Raw genomic sequence first — 23,557 nt, forward strand, 5'->3', positions numbered from 1 at the left:
CCAGGTAGCAGCAATTGGACAAGCTGCAGCACTCACTATCTAAGCTGCCCAGAGCTATAGGAAGGGTTGTGCGAGCAGTAGCATTGCCCAGAGTGCAGGGCCATGGGGCGGCACTATCACTGGGTTGCCGGGTGCCTTGAATGGAACCCTGCAGCCAGTAGCGCTGGCTCAATGCTGCTCGGAGCAGTGGCAGACTTCGCACTAGGCACATGAGGCTAATCATCAGCTGCTATGGGGGACATTATAGGGAAAACTCTATTTTTTTTCCTTTCTTTTGAGGGAGTGTGGTCTTGTCCCCCTCAGTACCTGGGCCCGTGGCAGCTCTTGGCACCCCTGGCATACAGCAGTGCCAGCTGTGTTCTTGCTATGCTAAGCGTTGGTGAGACAGTGAAGTTTGGAAGTCTCGTGGCTACAGATAGTGTGGAGTACTCGGGGGCATGGCTATTCACACAGGATATCACAGGAGAAAGATGCATGATGCAGTAGTGCATGTCGGCTGTCAGACTGCCTGGGGAGAGCCACGTCGAGTTCTAGTGCCCGCTGGCTCTGGGGCCAGGAACAGAGGCAGCGCAGGGCGCCCCTCTCTAAAATCCCCCCCATCGCTCGAGGCTGTCTCTGGTTACATGAACTTCAACATGAGCATCATACAATTTTGATGTCTCACCTACAACCAGAAACACAGAAGGTGTTATCCAACATACCTCATACATCAACATTTTAAGCATATTCCAGTCTACATTTCTCCAAGAAAACATTTAAGACATGAGATTAGTGCTTTGGTCAACATCTCTGCAACATTGTCCTCACTAATCAAATGAAATACTGATGCATTATCTACCAGCTCTATAATGAAATGATGTCTAATAGCGATATGCTTGGACCTACCATAATGCTTAGTACATGCAATGTTGATGGTCTCATCTAAACTAGAAATACCTTACTCACACATAGGGCATATTTATCAACACTTGGAGCTTCTTACTGTCATTTTTCAAACACAGCCTGTAAAATTACAGTTAGGAGCTGATTGGTTGGTACTTTATCTCTCTCCACTGTATACCTCTCCAAGGCTTAGTACATCTCCCCCATATTCTCCTTCAGTCATAACGCCTCTTTGGCTGTTTCAGTAAGAGACATGTACTCTGCCTCAGTAATAAACAAGGCAATTGTTGGCTGTATCCTACTTGACGACTGCGCCTGCCATAATTAGGTAAATGGTATAGGATCATATGTCATCCTCATCAGCTTCCCAATGGGTATCACAAAATGCTTGTAATTGTGAAGCCCCTGCTTTCTTGAACTTTAGTTTTAGGGTACTTATTTCTCTTAGGTATCTAAAGATGCGCTTGAGGGTGTCCATCAAACTTCCTATAGTACGGTGGTGAGTTAACCTTATAATTTCCTCAATTTATGCGTTTGTGGTTGGACACATAGCTTTTGACAATTTCATGCATTTATCAATAGGCTTACTGACCTCTCTCACATCTGTCATCCCAAACTTGCTACGCATCGCTTTGTTGTAGCCTTGTTGACCTATAGCAACAGTCCCAGCATTTACTATAGGTCCCGTATGATCCTCGGACCTAATAATTGGTGTGCAGACCTAAGGTCATTGAGCTTGAATCTGTCACTTACACCCCTTTCACACTGCCAGCAAATAACCCGTTTTTTTGCACATGAACGTGAACGTGAGTCCAGTGCTCAGTTGAAATAACCGGGGTCGAGCGACCCAGTATTTCAACTCAGGTAATGAGCAGAGTTGAACACGAGTTAAACCCGGCTCGCGATGTAGTGGAAGAGCCGGGGCTTGGAGGTGATATCATCTCCGAGCGCCGGCTCAGCAGTGATGGCAGTGACATCATTGACCCGGCATTATCGCCGGGTCAGGCCACCAGTCTGAAAGGGGTCTCAGCCGGGTCGCACCCGGGATGGACGCGTGTACAAATCCCGGTTGCGACCCAGCATTTGTGATGTGAAAGGGGTGTTACTAACAACTTGATATTTGCTATTTCATCCTCTTGTTGGGCATTTGTTGTCATCTTTTGGATCTATGGTAGAATTCTACACTCACTACTTGACTTCGCATCTTGGAGGGTTTGAGGTTCACAAAGGGCCAGACTGGACATATGTCACTTCTGGCAGAAGCCAGAAGGGCCGTTGGCTTAATGAGCTGGTCCAGTCTCAAAACCTGGCCGAGAAGCTCCTCCGCTCTGCTCAGCCGTGAAATGGAAAGATGGGGCCGTGACTCGCCACATGCCCCCCTGAGGCTTAACCACGCCCCCTTTGTGATAAGACCATGCCCTTTGTGTGGGCACGCACACAAGCACAGTGGGACCCAGTTCATCCCTGGGTTCACAGAAGACAAAGTTTTCAAATTAATCACTATGGGGCCTATTCATTAAACCTAAAAATAAAAATTCGATGGAGATAATCAGGTTTAGAACTTGCATGGAGTTCTACCTAATTAAAGGTGGAATTCATCATTCCACCTCTCCATAAGTATCTATTCCGAAAAGCTGTCATTTTTGCGATGACAGCTTTTCGGGAAATAGATATTTTTCCCTGCCTACACTACCTTATCGCATCTGGAAACAGTGCTGCGCATGCGCTGTTACATCTGTAAAACCAGCGCATGCGCAGCACTGCCTACAGATGCGTTAAGTTTGTGTACCCCCCCAGACCCCTCCCCCCCGACTTACCTGTCCGCGCAGCAGCCTCCGGCTCCATCCTGCTGGTCTGTCATGTGGTTTCCCAGCAGACCACATGACAGATTAGAAAAAGAAAAAAAAATGTTTTTTTCTTTTTCTAAACTTTCTTGTACTCTGCTGGGGAGCACATATGTCCGACCAGCCTCCGGAGCCTGAGGACAGAGCAGAGCGCCGGAGGGACTCGTCGGGGGACCTGCACACGCGGATACAGGTAAGTCGATTCTGCTATTCGCCACCTCACAGTGGCGAATAGTAACTGCATCATATTCCGAAAATTCATAATTTTCGGAATTTGATGAATACCACAATTTCCACATCCCCATACTAATGTATGGGGAGTGTGGAAATTAACGCAGGGGAACTTAGCAAGGAGATATCTGTGATATCTCCTGTGCTAAGTCTGTTCATGAATACCAAAATAACGTTATTTAAGGAAAATGTCCTTAAAAACGTTATTTTAGTGTTGATGAATAGGCCCCTATATCTCTTGGGAGGTATTACTTTGTTGCTCCTCACAGAACTCCTGCTTCTCAATTGATCATCTGTGTTTACTGTTTCAGGGGTCTATTTACTAAGCTCCTAACTGTCATGTCACAGACTGTGTTTGAAAAATGACAGTTAGGAGCTGGTTGGTTGGTGCTTTATCTCTGTCCACTTTATCTCCATCCAAGGCTTAGTAAATAGATCCCTCAGTCTCTGACACACTTCCAGCTGCAGGCATGTCTAGAATCACAAATCTTTGTGGTGTTATGATGTCTAGCTTGTCTCTTGCTGAAGTTGTCTTTTGGGTAATATGTTTGCTTATCCTTCACGCAACTTTCATGCTTTGGTCTTTTAGGATTGTTTACCAACATTCCCGTCACCATGCCATCTAGAAGTCCTTGTGAATTGTCACACTCTAGGTGACTTATGGTGCGTACACACGTAAAGATTTTCTGTCCAACCATTGAACTAGTTGATTGGTTGGAATGAAAATCTGGTAACGTATGGGAGTAAATGATGATCAGCAATTTGCTCCTAAATGCCAGAAAAGATGAAAATGGTCGTTCAGTTGTTAAATGTTTGATCTAAACTAGGGATGAGTGGTTCGGTTCTCAGAGAACCAAACCCACCCGAATTTCGTGGATCCGGGGCGATCCGAGCCAAGTTCGGATCTCCCTACTTGCCCCGAATCCCTCACCCAAGGCAAAACCTCGCGTTGCCACAGTCGGGTCTCGAGGTTTTTTTATTGAGCGGGCTTAACGCTGATTGGCTGAGAGAGCCGTCTGTCACGGCTCTCAGCCAATCAGCGTTAAGCCCATTTATTATGCACACAGGAAGCAAAGGAAGAAGGCGCCCGCCATCCCTCGCTGCCTGACACCGCCGGCACCCCCACTGACAGCATCCCCCGCTGCCAACACCAGCACTGCCGACACCCCTGCAATGCTGCCCCATGTACTGAGGACACCGTTAGTGACCCCCACACTGCCGACACTGCCAGCACTCCCACACTGAGGACACCACCAACACCCCTGCACTGCCGACACTGTCAGCACACATGCACTGAGGACACCGCTGGCACCCGCGCTGTGCCGACACCGGCGGCACCGTGCATTGAAAACACCCCTGCACTGCTGACACAGACAGAAAATCTGCACTGAGGACACCGCTGGCACAGTACCAGGAATTGGGAGGCACCACCAGCCCTTAGTGATCACTCCTGTCTTTTGCACTTCAGAATGCCAAATACAAAAGATCTGAGAATGGAACTGTATTGGGCACATGTCACCACTCCCACTTCGTTATGCTGAGCACTCAGCGGGGTTTGTGTGTGGGTATCAGCCCATTTTGCTCCGGGTACAGTGCTCAGCTCTGCCCCAATGTGACTACTTTCAGTTTAGCGGTGACTATGGTCCTCTCTGAACCAGATGTCAGAGTGCCACTGCACTCTGCATATGGCAGTGTCTAATGAGGAGCAAATATTAGGAATATAATGGGGCAAAAATGTACAATGTACAATAATGGTAATGAAGGAAATTATTTGTGGTGGAATAGTGTTACAGATGATACCGGAGCATATTACAGGGGTGGGGGATAATGCTCTAGAAGGAAATTATTAAGGGGTCATTGGAATAATGCTTTAGGGAGATTCAATGGGAAGGTGTGGAATAATGGTAAAGAAGGATTCCAGGGCCAGGTATGGAATAATGGAATAATGCTGCAGTCAAAATACCAAGGAGACTTGTGGAATAATGCATCAGGATGGATTTTGTAAAAGCACATGGCCTAATGCCCAAAACAAAGAGTGTTCAGCACTGTAGGGACTGCTGGGACTAAATCGAGAATAAGTGAGGCTTAGGTGACCTCTGATAAAGCCTGGGCGGCCTAGTGCCCACTAACACTGATGGCGGTGGATAACATAAAATAGGTGCCCCAGTAGAAATGTACCATATCAGCCAACTTCAGAGGACACAACAGGGGGCACCCAGGGGTAGCATTTCCTATAGGGGTCTGGGGTGCTGATCAGTAGCGTCACAAGGGGGGTGCGGGCCGCACCCGGGTGTCACTCGCCGAGGAGTGACACCAAGGTGTACACTCCCCCTCAGTGACAGGAGCCGGGTGCTGCACTGTATAATTAAGTGCAGCACTCGGCTCCTCACACTGTGAGGGAGCCAGCCGGCACTGCACGCACCTCTGGTACCCCCCTGCCTCCAAGGTCCCAGTAATATTGGGACCACAGGGGTTCGGCCATTAGGCCACACCCCTTCCTGTGAGGCCACGCCCCCTTTTGGCACCGCGCTGCTTCGCCGTGCAACACAACATCCCTCCCAGCACCGGATGACATCATGGGGAGGGACGCCACTGGTGCTGATCAACTTGGCTCTCACTGGCTTTATGACTCGCAGAAGATTCCCCTTACCACCAGGACATAGGTGTCACCTTCTATGCTTGACCTAACGACTTATGTCTTCTTTCTCCCTAGTGGCATGATTTTCTTTCTTCGAGAGCTTTTGCTGGACCCCTCTGCGCCATTAAACTAACTGTGTATACTGCATTATCGCTGCTAGTCTGTGTTACTGCTGTTCCGAATAAATCCAGCATCCTGGTTAAGGACAACTGTGTGGACTGACCATCCATCTCACATTCTGTTGACACCTATTGCAAACCACATAGGTTTCACCAATAGGTTCTAGTTATACTAATAGGTTATGGGCCCAACACCTAGAAGGTTAAAGTATACAGAAGAGTCCTGTATTTGGATCAGCACAGAAAATACGCAGAGCAGAAGCCAGAATGAAACTTCATAAAACTAAGAGGCTCGGAGGGGTATTTATCAAAGCTTGGAGAGAGATAAAATTGTGACAGGCTGTGTTTGAAAAATAACAGTTAAGAGCTGATTGGTTGGTACTTTATCTCTCACAATTTTATCTCTCCTGAGCTTTGATAAATACCCCTTCACAGAATTACACCACTTGATAATTCATTATGGAAATGCAACTAAAGTGAGAAAACCTGTGGAAAATCTCAAATGATCAAAGTGACTATCCATATCCTGATGAAGTGGATAGAGCCATGGAAACGATTGGCCTAGCTGTGGCGCAAAACGTATACTCCATTATTCATGGGAAAGTGTCAGTACTTGACAAGTGGATAGCTCTGCAGACAGCGTATAAAGATAAAGGTCTAATGAGGAGGATAAACCTGAGGCGTACACTGGCCCTGATTCAGCACTGCACAGATTCGGAACACGTGGACCGGGGGGATATAGTCGGCATCCCGGTGTGCGGGATGCTGACGGTCTAAATACCAGTGCCGAATCCCGACAGATCGGGATCTCGGCACCAGTATAATGACCGTCGGCATCCCGAAGGTAAGTATCGGGGTGTTAGGGGGAGGTTAGGGTTAGGCACTGGGGAGAGCGGGTTAGGATTAGGGTATGGGGAGGGGGAAGTTAGGTTTAGGCACTGGGAAGGGGGTGTTAGGTTTAGGGTGCAGAGAATGGGAGGTTAGGCTTAGGCACTAGAGGGGGAGGTTAGGGTTAGGCACCGGGAAGGGAGGGTTAGGGTAGGGGTTAGGAAATTACTTACCATTAGTCGATATGGCTGTCAGGATTCTGGCTGTTGGGATGCCGCTGTCGGTGTTCTGACCAGTGGCATCCTGCCAGCCCGGGATTTCATACCCAACCCGGACCGGCAGCCGCTGCTGATTGGCAGAGCTCGGTCGTCGAGCTCCAATTGGCTCGCGACAGAAACACCAGATTTGAATGACGACGGTGCTGTCTTTTTCAGGTCAAGACCTGCGCTGCCTGCTGGTGCTGCGCCCAATCCAGGCAAGTGACTGCTGGAGGTGTACGGGGAGTGGGGTGAGATGCTGGGTGGAGAGAGGAGTAAAGGGGAGTAAGGGGCATTACTATGTGTGGCATAATGTATGGGGCACAACTGCATGGCATAATGTGTATACGGAGTACTACTGTGAGGCATAACGTGAGTGGACACTACTGTGTGGTGTAATGGGACTAAGGGGCACTACTGTGTGGCATAATTTGAATTGCGGGTACTTCGCAGTGAGAGCACATATGTTTTTTTTTTTTAGCACATTCTACCTGCTTCAATTATGGATGATGGCACCAATGCTCTTGTACACAGGGCACCAAAATGTGTAGTTACAGCTCTGCTTTGGTATACGCGGATGTGTCCTCCTCTGTGTTCAGCACCCCTGCCCTAAAAAAATCCTACAGTGAGCACTATCTAATCCTCTACAGCTGCTAAGCTAGGACTTGGGGCCTGATTCAGACCCGGACGCTAAGTTGCGCTCGCTCTGAGTAATGGTTGCCTGTCTGCGCATGCGTTTAAGTCGCAGTGCGCGTGTGCAAACTAGTACGAGCAATCGGATTTTGCTCGCTCGCCCTGAAAAGGCTGCCCAGTGGAATGTGTGACAGAAGGCGCCGTTTGTGGGTGGTAACAGGGGAAGGTGCTTGTGAACGGGAGAGTGGTACTGCAAACGCAGGCGTGTCTGACCGTCAGATCGGAGTTTAATGGGTGTGCATAATTAGCAAAGTAGCGTCATTGAACACGTCACTTGGTTGTTTTTTACCCTGAACTGCTCGCAGTGCTTGCGGGAGGGTAATTTCTACCTCAAGCGCTGCGAGCAGCTCTGATGGCTCTCGATGTAACAGATTAATCCTTCAAATACCGGAGATGACGTGTGTTGTGAGTGGCAAGGGGGCGTCTTTATACACTAGCGAGTGCTTATTGCCGAAGCTCACTATGACATAGAGGGCGTCCTTACGAGCGCAGTGCGAGCGCTTAATTAAAATATTCGGACCCTTTTTGCCAGCGAGCGACCGCAATTTGCGAGCGGGTCTGAATCAGGCCCTTGGCCAATTGGGCAAATTACTTCCCTTTTCTTTGTGTGTGACCTACAGTGTTTATAAATTATTTTGTATTTACACTGTTTTTACTTTCCTTTTTAATGTTTTTAATATTTATAAAGTTTTAAAAAGTTGAACATAATAGGAAAACAACAAATAATGTGAGTGGAATAAATCAGGAACAAAAATATAGTGTTATGGATTGTTTGAGGAAAGTGGGCCCTAAATCGGTGTCCGATGATGAAGGATCGAACTCGCTGTGAGGGATACTTAAGTATCCAACTCACAGCGGGGTAAGCGTAACACCGGAGCAATTCATCATTGCTCTGGTGAGGGGACAGCTGCTCCGAAAAGCAGTTGTACCCATGGAAAGTATCGCAGCTACTTCTGTAGCTGCGTTACTTACCTGCTCCCCGTCGTCCTGCTATGCATGCGTGACCTCATACGCAAAGCCTCCGGGAGGGAGTGAGGAGGCAGCGGAGGGATCGGATCCCTCTTCGCATCTCCTGATCTTCTACCCATAAGAAGGAGCGGGGATCCGAGAACAAGTGCCGTCTGAAGATGGCGCTTGTTCTCGGCAGCAAACTGCATTTCCGCATGGTTACCCGGCCATTTATCATATGATGAATAGGCCCCTCTGTGACTAAGCTACAGTATCTCTGTTGCAGCGCTGGGATCGCAGATGCAGCAGGAGCTGTCTGACACTTTGCATTTTAGCAAGGACAGAATTACAAGGCTGCTTGTGTGCGGCTTCGCAATTCTGTCCTCTGCTGAATCACCCGCTCTGACACTACTCCTCATAGTATGTTATTATTATGTCATTACCTCAGACGTCATTAGAGAAATTCAGATATGATATGGAATCATGAACTATTTCTTATAAATTATTATGGATATTGGGCCTGAGTGTCAGCCGCACAGCGCACGTGCAGCGATTGTTTTGCACTTATGCCCGCACAGAGGATCTATTCGCAAAGTGAGTGACAGGAAGTCACCGTTTAGAAGAGGTAATGGTGGGTGGCTAGGCAAACGCAGACGTGTCTGACCGTTTACACGCCGTTTCATGGGCGTGCATAAATTATATATTGCGATCTCCTGTGCAGCATGACAGCTCTGCAGCATGGCTTCCCGATGTACATCGATGTTACCGATGTTTACGCTGTTGTATGCTATCGGACGGATATGAGAAAGCTGCAGCGGGCGTCCCTTTGCTCGGCTGTGAGTATGCAATTGCGTTGCTGCGACCGCTCTAGCGGTTTTGTCATTGTTGCAAATGTGAATGTATGCCAATGCTAGTATTAGCCCTTTCCTTGGTGCACTAGCTTGCGTCTGAATGTGCAAAGACTGAGGCACCCACTGTGTGTGTTGTTAGGTTCTACCATCGGAAGCAGCATCGAAACTCAAAATCAGACCCGAGCAGTCACCTGGGAAGGCATTTGGGACTTTGGATATATAAAAGAACTGCAAAGAATCTGAACTGAAATAGTTTCTGCATGAAAATGTCTTTAGTATTTTTAGCTTGTGCAGCCAATGATGTAAGATAACAATTATTATTCCCATCTGTGAGAAGTCTGTTTTCCTTTCTTCCCACCTGAAAACAGACAAATCACGTAACCCATTAGTACACAGACACCTGTTGCTGTCATCAATTCTTAAAATAGACCCAGCAACTTCTCCAGTGTCTCTCAGTGGTAACTCTAGAGATAACATTTAGAAAGCTTAAAAGTTTACTGTATCTTTTATATATGGGACTTGGAGCCTGGAACAGTTATCTCTCCCACTTTACTCATACAGGGTTTCACCAGCTGACTGGGGGTGGTATGACTCGTATACTGTACATTCAGAAGGTTGACACGTAGAATGTCGACAGGTTCTGAATGTTGACAGTCAGGGCCGGCCCTAGCCCAAATATTTTGGTAAGCGAGTATATTTTTGGTGCCCCCAGGCATATTGTTCCATGTGCCCAAACAAATTAAGGGGCCGTGGTCTCATGGAGGAAGCCATAACTATGACACACGCCCCTTTCTCGTCACTCTGGGAATAGTCCTTTCCATTCCATATGCACCTTAATGCAGTCCTCAAAGTAGTGCCCCTTATACAGTACCCCCAATATGCAATGCCCCCAGTAGTGGTCCCTCTTATGCAGGCCCCCAGTAGTGCCCCTTATACAGTATCCCCATAATGCAATGCCCCCAGTAGTGGTCCCTCTCATGCAGACCCCCAGTAGTGCCGTTATACAGTACCCCCAGTATGCAGTGCCCCCAGTAGTGGTACTTCTTAAGCAGGCCCCCAGTAGTGCCCCTTAAACAGTACCCCCAGTATGCAGTGCCCCCAGTAGTGGTCCCTCTTATGCAGGCCCCCAGTATGCAGTGCCCGGAGTAGTGGTCCCTCTTATGCAGACCCCCAGTAGTGCCGTTATACAGTACCCCCAGTATGCAGTGCCCCCAGTAGTGGTCCTTCTGATGCAGGCCCACAGTAGTGTCCCCAGTAGTGATCCCCCCTAAGCAGTGCCCCTTATACAGTGCCCCCAGTAGTGGTCCCCCCTGTGCAGTGCCCCTTGTGCCCCCAGTACTAGGCCCCTTATATAGTGCTCCCAGTAGAAATCCCCCCTATGCAGTGCCCCCAGTAGTGGTACCTCCTATGCAGTTCCCCCTTATATAGTGCCCCCGGTAGTAGTCCCCCCATGCAGTGCCCCCAATAGTGGTACCCCTTATGAAGTGCCCTTTAAATAGTGGCCCCAGTTGTAGTTCTCCCCTATGCAATACCCCCAGTATTGCCCTTTATATAGTGCCCCCAGTAGTGGTCCCTCGATGCAGTGCCCCCAGTGGTAGCCCCCCCAATGCAGTGCCCCTAGTAGTGGTCTCCCCCTTGTAGTGCCCCTAGTAGTAGTCCCCCCTTTGCAGTGCCCCTAGTAGTAGTCCTCCCCCTTGTAGTGCCCTTAGTAGTAGTCCCCCCTTGTAGTGCCCCTAGTAGTATTCACCCCCTTGTAGTGCCCCCAGTGAAGGTCCCCCCCTTATGCAGTGCCCCCAGTAGTAGTCCCCCCCTGTAGTGCCCCTAGTAGTAGTCACCCCCTTGTAGTGCCCCCAGTGGAGGTCCCCCCTATGCAGTGCCCCCAGTAGTGGTCCCCTGATGTAGTGCCCCTAGTAGTAACCCCCCTTGTAGTGCCCCTAGTAGTAGTTCCTCACTTGTAGTGCCCCTAGTAGTAGTCCCCCCCCCCTAGTAGACACACACATAATAAAAATAAAAAAAAACACTTACCTGAATCCCCGCTCCGGCTCCTGCTCCCGCCATTCGCTTCTCTGTCCGTCCTCCCGGGCCGGCCCGCTCTGCATTATGGGAGAGACGTTATGGCGTCTCTCCGATTACCCACTGCAGGAGCCCGAAAATGAAGCTCATGAGTGAGCTCAGGCGCAGCAGCCAATGAGAGTCTGACAGACTCTCATTGGCTGCTAATTAAAACAAACACACTGTTGCCAGCGTCGACGGCTGTGTGTTTGTCACTGTGTAGTGCTGTCCGAACTCCTTCCGGTCAGCACTACACGCACAGTGCAGCTGTGTCACAGAGACACGGTCTGCCCGCGGCCCGCATGGTCGCAGCTGAGGTGCACTCCACTATGTGGCGCCCTACTCAGCTGCATACCATGCGTATGCATAGGACCGGCCCTGTTGACAGTCAGACTGTCAACCACGGTCATTTGGTTGACAACCAAAATGTCAACATGCATTTAGGTCGACAGGGTTAAAATGTTGACACATTCAGAATGTTGATATTTAACATGTTGTCACCAAAATGTCCACATAAGTTTTTTTGCCTGTTTTAGCCTTAACCTAACCCCTCAACCTAACCCTAACCCTAAACCAAACCCCAGAAACCTAACCCTAAACCAAACCCTAAACCTATCCAGAAACCTAACCCTAAACCAAACCCTAAACCTAAACCTAAAAATCAGAAAAAACTATATGCCGATATTTTGGTGTCAATATGTTAAAGGTTGGCATTCTGTACATGTCGACATTTTAACCATGTCGACATAAATGCATGTCGATATATTGACTGTCATCTTAATGACTGTCGACATTCAGAACATAGCAACCTTCTGACTGACTTGTGGAAGTTGACCAGTCAACCGGATGCCAGCTGCCCAAGAGGAGGCAAATCTGTCACATTTACCTTTGAAACTCATTGCAGCATCTAGGGGAACTTCCCTGGAGCGCAGCAACTTCAAATATATTTACCAAATACTTTCTGCAGGTATTTTACAAAATGTGTGACAGTCAGAATGTTGACACCAGAATGACATCATGTTCTGAGTGTCAACATTCATAATGTTGGCACTAACGTGATGCCGGCATGACAACTGGTCGACATTCACAACGGGCTGATTCTGAGTCGCACGGATTTCTCTTGATGGACGCAAATGATGAGCTCCTGCATACAGCGCATGCGCTGATGCGAATGTACACATCTTTGCGTATGTTCGTCTTGCTCTGAGTCGGATGCAGCTTGCCCAGATCTGCCTTTCCATGAAATAGGGCGCTGTTTTCCACTTGCACACGCAGGATCCCCCGCATTAGCTGAACGGAATCCCACATTAGCATAAGGTAGTAACCAAGATTTCCGCGGCTGCCGGCAACTACAGCCCCTTTGAGCGTGACTCAGAATCAGCCTCTTTAAGTGCAACAGGAAAGTGGGAAAAGAAGTCCGCTAAAAATGTGGGTCACTTCCCATTACCGATCTCAGACATCGCCATGAAGTAATGGAACCCATTTGTAAAGGGACATAGGGCCTGATACAGGGTTAATGCCAAAGCCGAACTGCGCACGCATGTAGATAGATTAGCGAGGGCGGATGCAGTGAGGATTAATTTGCACAGATAGTCAGTGTTTGGGGGAGGTACCTGGGGGGTGGCTACAAAAACGCAAGTGTGTCGGTACCGGTGTCTGGGCATGCCCTAGGGAGTCTCTGTGAATTCGTACACAGCTGGAGAGGCCCCGGTGTCTTAGGTGAGACGGACATTCTGAGATATTTGATGACCAATGTTCCCAATTTTTCGTCTTTTGGATCTCATTCAGAGCCGGACGCTATTTGCGCTCGCTTGTTCAGAAAAAGGGGCTGGCTATTTAAATTGAGCGCTCGCTCTTTGCGGTCTGTTGACGCCTCTATGTCTGAGCGAGTGTCCAAAACATGCGCTCGCTATTTTGTAAAGACGCCCCTTGGCCGCTCGCATCATACGTCATCTCCGCTACTTATTTGATTAATCGAGTACATCGAAAGACATATGAACTGCTCACTATTCTTGTGGTAGCATTTTCCTACCGCAATCATGCGAGCAGTTCAGGCTAAAAGACAACCAAGTGACGTTGTTGATGACGCTGCTTTGTTAATTATGCACACCCTAAAACGCCCGTTTTGACCTTTTGGCACACCTGCGTTCGGATCTCCACTCCCCATTTTCAAGCACCTTCCCCTGTTACCACCCACAAACGCCTCATCCTGTCACTCAAATTACAAGCCCCTCGCTATTTTGCGAGCACACGATTTCTGACCACACTGACTGGTTGGCGCATGCGCATTACGACCCATACGCATGCGCAGATGTGCGAACATCGCTCGGAGTGAGCGAGCGGCCGCTTACGAGCGGCTCTGAATCAGGCCCTTTGTACGGACGCAGTCAATGTGAGACGCTGAAGATGGGCACATGACATCAGTTAAGTCATTAGCATATAAGTCCTGATAAGTCCACCTGTGAATTAGGCCAATAGACACTGAGCCCCCTGAAAACCTGTGGACGCCCCTCTCCACAACCTGAAGCTCGTTTAAATATGACCAAGCAGTAACTTGTATATCTACAACAGCTGGAGAGCTGCAGGTGGTGTATGTACTGTATGTCCAATAATAACCTAATGCAGATACTGCTAAACCCGATCTTAAATGTTATGATATTAAACACACCAGGGTAGAATTTCCTCCGTCACAGGAAAACTGAAACACATCAGAGCCCTGTAGATGACAGGGCTGTAATCTGCAGAGAGATAGGCAGCAAAAGTAATTCTGTGTTGTCAGATGTGCTCTTATTTTAGACTGTGATGAATTGTTAATCTCTGTGATCTCTGTAGTCAGTCAGCACTGACAATTACAATATGATTTCTTCCCCTGACGTGATAAAACTCTGACCACTGCAATGATCTTCATGTGATAGATATTAACGGCCTGATGCTGAGCCGCACACCATCCACACGCAATTCCGATGTCGATGTAGATGAGTGATTATTTGCAACTGCGCATGAGCAAAAAGTTCTGAAAACCCCTACAGCGCATGTGTTATACAGCGTGTACACAGGTGCTGCTGCGATCGGGACAGAAATGTGGTGGAAAAGTGATGGCCATTTCTGGGCGGTGACTGGGAGGTGGCTTTGAAAAAAAAAGTCTGCGCATTATGGGAGTGTCGCGGGGTTGTCAATGCAAGCGGCCGCATTCGCAGATGCACAGCTAGAAGTATATGAGGCCGTGGGCTGGTGCAATTTTTGATGGTGCGACCGATAGCAGCGTATAAGGAAGCACCAATCGGTATTACAGCGTGCATAGGCGCTAAAAGTGGGTGTCTCAGTCCTTCCACCTTAAGCCGCAACCATGTACACAAGGAATGGAGCTTGTAGTGACATTTGCAGAAGCTCGCAGTGTGCAAATGAATTACTGTATGCTCCATGCAGCTATCCGACATTCAGCCACTTGTGCCTGTCTCCATTGGCCTACTCATAGATGGACGGGGGCATGCAGATATGGGGCGAGTACAGATAGGGGCATGGCCTCGTGGGAAAGGGGCGTGTTCATACAAATGCAAACATCGGCAGACCTGGAAAGAGATGGAGACTCACCTGGAAAAGCCGCATCACTTATCGGTGGTCAAGGGCAGGTGCAAATACCTTATGATGATGTTGATAACTGTCACCGATGCAGATGTGTCCTCTTGCATCGTTGGTGATATCGCTAGAAACGTGCGCATGCATCGCACCATGTGTTTAGCCACGCGCTCGCTCTGAATCAGGGCCGGCCTTCTTGTTTTTTAGAGCGGCCTCCTGGCCGCTCGCATAGCTGTGGGTGACCACCCACAGCTATAGCGAGCGGCCAGGAAGATGGTCGCGATGGTCAAGACCATCGGGCTTGCGACAAGACCCTTGTGGTAGGGTCTCGTTGCCGCAAGCCCCAGAGAGATTTCGGCTCTCACAGAGCCAAAATCTCTCCCACTGACATCACTCGTGATGTCAGTGGGGCCCCCCCAAACGGAGGCGTTCACATGGGAACGCCTCCGTTTGGGCAGCCACTCCCCCAGCCCGCCCACCAAAGGGGGCGTGCTGTCACTCAACATCGACAGCACGCCCCCTTTGGTACGAGACCCGGAGCGACAGTTTGGCCGTCGCTATCCGGGTCTCACGCATGCGCACTGGGCCACCATCGACCCGCTCGCGAGCGCATAGCACTCGCGAGCGGGTCTGAATCAGGCCCTGTGTTCAGCTACCAGCTGTATCAGCTACCAGCAGTAGTATCAGCTACCAGCAGTAGGACCAGCACAGGCAATCTACACTACCAACACCCTCATCATCAACCTCCTTCTTAATAATTGGAGGTAGTCCCACCAAAAAATGTTTTGTGAAGGCCCAAACAAACTAAGGACTTCAGCCACAAAAGTGTCAGTCCTAGTTGCTAAAGTGCTTGGTTTGTTACACTGTGCATGTCCTTTTTAATATCCCACATAAGAGTGGGTGGGAGGGCCCAAGGACAATTCCATCTTGCACCTCTATTCTTTACATTTTGCACAATTTGGGGCATTGCCACCTACATTTTTATAGTTTACTATACTGCCATCCTGTCTGCCACTGCTGTGTGGCAATGTTTCATAGATGTCCTACATTTTTTTTTTTTTAAACTGCCGTGTGTTTGTGCTGCTGCTCTGCCACTTACGTTAGCCAGGCTAACGTAAGCCTATATGGGTGAAAAGTAGTGAAAACAATATTGTGAGCTGTGAGATGGTAAAAGTGTCTAACAATACCTGAAAATGATTGTTATTAAGGTTAATAATACTGTAGGAACAAAAATAGGCCCAAATGATGTGGTTTTATCTGTTTTTATCATCTTTTTAAAAAAATACAGATCCAAAACCAAAACACGCAAGGGTGGTTTGGAAAACCAAATCCAGATCCAAAACCTTGAAGGAGATACATATCCAAAACCAAAACCAAAAACACGGGGGTCGGAGCACATCTCTATTTCTAACGTGAGTTACTGTACTATGGAATGACCCTAAAGCAATCTCCAGAGGGCGTTACCCTATAGTAGCCTATGGGTTATTATTTTGCAAATTCTTCTAGAGAGGGGTGCTCCAGATCCCTCTCTGTTGGCCCTTGGTGACATATGCGCCAGCTGACAGCTGCACATGCCCAGTGTGTGCTGAGGACCCAAACCATAAAGTATTGTGATAGCGTTACTCTTCACCAGGTCAGGCTTTTATCGGAGCCCGTCTCCTGGCAAGAGGATTTTAGTAAATTTGCATGAAAATATTAATGTGCTCATTGCAAATTTGGGCATAAAATATTTATCACATCCACATTAAAAATGCGGATTGTGCTAAATATGCCCCTTAGTAACAGAACATTGTGCTTACCTGCCATCCTGAGGTTCAGCTTTGAGGCATTGAATTGAGATTGGTCCTCCAGCCATGCGGTAAGGCAAACATGCTGGGAGGGGCCATAGTGGGCAGGGGTACAGATGGGAAGGGGGCAGAGGTGCAGATGGGACGGGGCTTCAGGAATATATGGGGAGGGGGACGAAGCTCACATTTTTCTGGCAAGGAGGAGAAGAAAGGAAGTGCAGAGCCCAGGAAGGAAAGCTGATCTGGTGGGGGAGGGGCATGAGGGGGGAAACTGTGTGTGTGGGAATTACCAGCAGGGCAGGTTCCCCCATGATAATATGCACCTGCAGCAGCCACCAATGATCCTGGCCACTGCTTCACAGAAGTAGTTTGTAGTCAGGATCATTAGAGCCTGCCCCTTCTCATGCTAGCTGCATTGTGCAGCAGCCTGACACTGACAGCAGGGAGGCAGGCAAAGGAACCTGTCACTGGTATATGCATACAGAGGTGCAGTGGCCGCCCCAGTGCTGCAGAATTGTACCGGCCCAGGGGGAAGGTGGCACCCTGCTCTCCAGCCCAGCCCGCCCCTGAATGTATGTACCAGATCCATCCAGGAACGTATAGGAGAGCGCAGATGGTGTGTGTGACAGGTAAGAGCACACAACTGTGTCTGAACATACAGTGGTGGCAGCAGGGGCATAACAATAGCCCCCGGTGGCTTGTGGGCGCAATGGCTTTGGGGGCAATGTTCATGCAGATTCCATGTGGTCTAGCAGTCTGCATGGAATCTGCTGAAAATGTCCCTCCAAAAATGGCCACCGCCAAGGAGGAGACAGATGCTAGAGGTCCTACTTGACCTCTAGCGTCTGTCAGCACAGCGCATATAACATTACCCGGAAGAGCCGGGAATGCTGGAGCCGCCGAGTGAAGATGCAGAAAGTTGCATCTTCTGCCGTGAAACCACTGACAATGAGCATGAGACCACTGACGACGAGCATGAAACCCCTGCCAACGAGCATGGAACCCCTGACAATGAGCATGGAAACCCATAGCATGAAATCCCTGGTAACGAGCATGCAACTCAGAACATAAGCAATGAGCATGAGACCCCTGACAACGAGCAGGTAATTTAAAAGTAATCAGAAGCCTTACTGTGCATAAAATGGTATTAGAGGCATAACTGTATGTGGCATGTGTAATGGGCATTATAGTGTGTGGCATAATGTGTAATGGGCATTACAGTGTGTGGCATAATGTGTAATGTGCATTATGGTGTGTGTCATAATTTGTAATAGGCATTATGGTGTGTGGTATATAGTGTAATGGGCATTACAGTGTGTGGTATATTGTGTAATGGGCATTACGGTGTGCGACATAATGTGTAAGGGCATTACGGTGTGGTAAAATGTGCAAGGGGCGTTACCATAAGGAGGAAAAATTGCAAATACTGTAAACTGTCTATGGGGGTTGGGGGCGCATTTTAACTGTAAGCACAGGGAGCCAAATTGCCCAGAAATTGCCCTGTATTAGTTTTACCAAAATGCCATGGGGAGGCGCCAGGAACTTTTTTGGGAGGGGGAAGCAAAATTTATAGTTACGTCACTGGGTGGCAGTGGAACTATCTGGAATTTTTGGCCTGTGTAATGCTGTCAATATGGAGACTCTCAGGGGCAGGTCCTGCTAGCATGGAGGACGGAGCTGAAGACGTGCAAACATGTTACTCATGGTCACGCCTCCACCAGTCCGGGCTCCTAGTGACAGACGCAGAGACACAGGGCCTCATTCAGAGGCGGTCGTAGGATGCAAGCGGTCGTTCTGAAACAGGGCGACAGCTTGCATCCTGAACGGCCGCCTCCATGATGGTCGTTAGGCTGTGGGTTAACACCCACAGCTCTAACGACCGACAAGGGTGATGGTCGCGATGGTCAAGACCATCGCGACCATCGGGGTTTACGACGAGACCCTAAGGTAGGGTCTCGTCAACCTTAAGCCCCAGAGAGCTTCCTGCTCTGATCAAGCAGGAAGCTCCCCACTGACATCACTGATGATGTCAGTGGGGCCGCCCCCAAATGGCAAGCGTTCCTACTGGAACGCCTCCGTTTGGCCAGGCTCGCCCCCTGCCTGCCCAGAAAACGGGGCGAGCTGTCACTCAACATCGACAGCTCGTCCCGTCTACGACGAGACCCCTAACGACAGATCACCCGTTGTTAGCCGGGTCTCGCGCATGCGCACGACGGAGCCGGCTCCGTCATGCGCATGCACTGTGGGGCAACATCGAGACGGTCATGAGCGCTCAGCGCTCACGACCGACTCTGAATGAGCTCCACAATGTGTTGCTCTCCAGCATTAACTAAGCTCACAAATCCTGCCTTCCCTGATTGTTGGCCTCAGGTGAACTTTAATGTCAAACTCTGCCAAAAGCTAAAAATGTTATCTTAGATGGAGTTCACTAAAACAAGAGAAAATACTACTGCGTTTATGCTGTTGCGGGTGGCAGGTAATTCAACGTCATATCTAACATTGGGCAACTTATAATAACCCAAATATTCAAAATCGCATATTTTGCCAGCCTGTGCCCATCACTACACACAGATGACCTGTGTCCACATGACTTTTCCTGCCAGTAACTCCAGGATGGTCCTTTCTCCTCTGCTGTATGCCTTCCGAAAACAATTGGCAAGTTATCAGCTATAAAATTTATATGGTGCCACAAGGGGTCCGCAGCGCCTTACAAAGTACAAAAACAGCATGAACAAAAGTGTCATAAAATACAGAACACTGCAGAACACGGACATTGTTTATAAACTTTGCTGCATCAGCGGCCATAAAACTCAAATAGGCAGCAGGATGGCAGAACCCAAAGGTTGGGTGCCGCTCTAGGCAGTGGGGAAGATATGGTGGTAGAATCAAAGGAAAGGAATAGCTTATGAGAGAAGAGGGCCCTGCTAGTGAGAGCTTACAGTCTAAAGGAGGGGGCAGACAGACAGGGGTGACATAGAGGGGAAAGACAGTGAGCAAGGGGTATGGGGAAGTGGGTTAGGATGAGAGCTGGAAGGCTCTGTTGAAGAATTGGGCCTTGATAGCCCATTTGAAATTTCGTAGAGATGTTGAAGAGTCTGATAGGAAGAGGGAGAGAGTTCCAGAGGTGAGGAGCAGCACCAGCAAAATCTTGGAGGCGAGAGTGGGAGGAAGTAATCAGTTGGGAGGCGGAGCGAAAGGGCCAGAGATGCATTATAGTGAAATTACACTACAGCCAGTGGCGTATCTATAATGGATGCAGTGTGCGCGGGGCACACAGGCCCCCTACACTGCACCCATATTACTTTAGACCTACCTGTTCGTAGTCCCACGTCGCGTGTCTTTGCCACTAAGAACACCGGAAAATGGCCAGCTATTTTCCAGCGTTCCACGCATGCGCAGTAGACTACGGGCACACTCTAGTGCCCGGAGTCTACTAAGGCTCCGGTGGCTGGCTAGCTGCGTCAGTCAGCTGCCGGCCACCGGGGAGGGAGCCCCGCACAGGGAGTGCACACGGACCCCCTCCTCTCTTAAGACGCCCCTGACTACAGCGGCCTAGCAAGCCGAAAGTAGAAACAACAATAGAAAGAGACATGTTACGGTTACGAGGGTGCATTTCTAAGATACCATGGCAACTGGGGTTTGTACACCCCTACTGCATGTATGCACCAGAGAAAGACTAAGGGATGCAACGTTTAGAGTGGATGTAGGATTTTTGATGGTTGCAGTGCTTTTCATGGCTTTTTCTTTTCCAGCAGTTTTTTGTTTTTCAAATTTTTCCAAAATGCAGTCTTTACACTGGTTCAGCCTTTATGCTTGATAGTAAAGTAACAGAAGCGAGACGTAGGGCTGACTTTAAGCCTGACAACATTTAAATCCCGAGGTTGAAAGTGGCTCCTTTAAGAAACTCTGATTGGCACTTATGTTTTATGACTCTGTGATAAGGGAGCTTATTTATGTATGATTTAGTACATTATTGTCCCGACCAGGACACTGAACTCCATTTGTCCGAGCATACTTTGTGAAGTGAGGAGAGTTGAACACCAATGATTGAGTTATTATAAGCATGCCAATGTTTTGATTTGATCTTTTGTTCGCCACTGTACGAGCAATTTTAGCAATTTAATTAGATGTCAAAATAAATTTTACCAATTCAAAAGGCAACAGTTGTCATGTGTCGTTATATATTTGGTTAAGGCTTTAGTTGTTAATTATCTATTAAAGGAGCCTGAACGAAAGACTTCAACAGTTAGGGAGTTTAAGAGAGCAGACTGCAGGGCTGGGTCATCAGAGCCTTCAGGGGAACCTAGATCAAAGGTAAGTAACACTGCGTCAAATATTTTTCTCTATGAGGTTGATGCCATAATGTGAATGTAACTATTGTATAATGTAGGGGTTATTGCTCATGTTGATGCTGAAAATTCCTGGCACCAGATAGATGTTCTAACATTTCACTACAGCTGTGCCAGTATTTCCTGCCCACCCCTTACATATCCAGAGACTTTGGTCTATATATAACATTGCTGACTGTCAAAAAATTCCTCCCAGGATTCAGAACAAGAGGCTGTATGTAGCCTTTGAAACAAGTAACCGGTAAACACATCAGCATGTAAAGCTACTTATATCCAAAAGGCACACATCCAACTACTATATGTAGAATACAGTCTAACCTGTCTCTTTCACAGGGTTTAAATCCGTCCCCCACACCCATATTTTTTTTACTTTTCCCTGATGCTGGAGTGCATGTTGCTATTTTTTTAGCACCAGTTTCTGATGTCATAAAATGTTCATGAGTTTGCTGCAAATGACGTAACAAGGAGGAGCTTCCTAGACTATTACTTATTTTTTATCATTATTATTATTATTATTATCTTTTATTTATATGGCGCCACAAGTGTTCCGCAGCACCTTGCAGAGTACATAAAATAATAAGTGAACAAGAAACAAGTAAATTACAGTACATTACAGTGCAGGACAAGGACGTGGTTTATATACATAGCTGCAATAGTGATTAAAACACTCACAATAAGCAGCAGGGAGTTGGCAGTCAAGTGAAGAGGTCCCTGCTCGTGAGAGCTTACATTCTAGATGGTTAACGCCCCTACCTCTACTTACCGTGGTTTTACAAATGCTACAGATCACTTGACAATTGTCAGGATTTGGGTAAAAATAATTCCACATAAGAGGTGCATTTGTTGGTCTTATGCCCAAGCATGACAATTGCCTTCCTCTTTTCACTGCTTCCACTGGTGCCTGACTTACACAAACAACATCCTCATCCTATTTAGCACCAACGTCAGCTACACAAATATCCCCCTCATCCTTTTGCACTTCCTTGGTGGCATCCTCAATTTCTAATTTCTATGTCATCAGCTATATTTGTGCACATATGCAGAGGGTGCAAAAATGGTGGAAGGCGGCTTCTCTGCAATTACAACAGTATCAGAAAGGTCAGGCTCACACATCGCACTCGTGGACACATTTAGGCTCTCATCAGGGATTTGTGACATTTCTGTTTCTGAATGCAAAATTTGTTTTACTGCCTGTGCTGCTGCTCTGACGCTTATCTTTTTGCTTTGTTTGTTTCATACTGTATTTATTTCAACTAAAATCACAAATAGATATACTGTACTTGCAATATACTCTGATGCCTTTTTCAACTTTGATTTGTAGATACCAACCTGGTTGCCTTTTTTCTTAAACTTTCATTCCAATGTGTAACAGATAGGCTTGCTTTCCTTGATCATAATAGCCATTTTTGGTCAGATGCAACTCAAGCACCAAATGGAGAGGCTATTTTGTGATGGTATCTGGAGCTGTTCTCCCTCCTCCCCTCCCAGCCTTCACATACATAATCCCAGAAGCACAATGATGAGAGATATTTAGTACCAGACTTTAAATCCCTCTACCCTTTTCCTGTTCAGAGCCTCCGTTTTGTGTGCTGACACATTAATAGTTTTTTCTCTTGTTCAAGAATCAAAATGGACAGGTGCGAGACCAGCATTACTCCCGTCGGTGGGAGAGCCCAAGGACAATTCCATCTTAAACCTATTTTCTTTGCTTTATGCGCTGAATGGGGCATTGGTGACTGTCTTTTTGTGTGGACGCAAACATTACTGTTATAGATTATTAAACTGCCATCCTGTATGCCACTGCAGTGCCATTCTCTTTCCTGGATGTGCCACGTTGGCAATTGAACTGCCACATGCAGTTGATGAATGCCGAAAATGTCCAGAAATGTTTATGGGCACAGAGAGCATCCCCTGCATGCCCCTATAATTTTTAAAAACAGCCAGCTTGTGCATACTTCTGCCATACACTAGTCCCTAGACGTAGGGCACAGGGGTGAGTTACATCTATCACATAGATGTTCTCAAGTTGGGAAACTGTCTTGCTATTATGAGTGACATATGTCAAATGCTTAAATGTCCAGTTCAGGACTTTTTATGGTCTATGTCACAGGCTCAGGACCCCTAAATAACATCTCAGACTTTATGTGTATGGGCAAATTATATGCATATTACTTTGCGGTTTATATACCTATTTGATGGGAATCACAGTTTTATATGTTCATTAATATATTTTTAATTACTTGTTGTTATTAAATGTTTTTTTTCTTGATAGAAGCCATTTGTGTTTATTTGATAACAGGGATATGTACTAGTACCAGATTCAATTTTACACATCAGCGAAGTCACTTTATGTTTATTTTATAGTTTTTTTTGTTTTAAGACTATATGGCATTCAGTCTGCACTGACTTGCAGCAGGTGTTTTTATCATTATCGCTAATTATTTATTCAATATATTTTTTAGCGCCGGGATTGGGGATCCTATTGTCCTCTTGTGTGTGTTT

This window comes from Taudactylus pleione, unplaced genomic scaffold (genome assembly GCF_031769625.1).
Source record: "Taudactylus pleione unplaced genomic scaffold, aTauple2 ptg000711l, whole genome shotgun sequence".
NCBI lineage: Eukaryota > Metazoa > Chordata > Amphibia > Anura > Myobatrachidae > Taudactylus > Taudactylus pleione.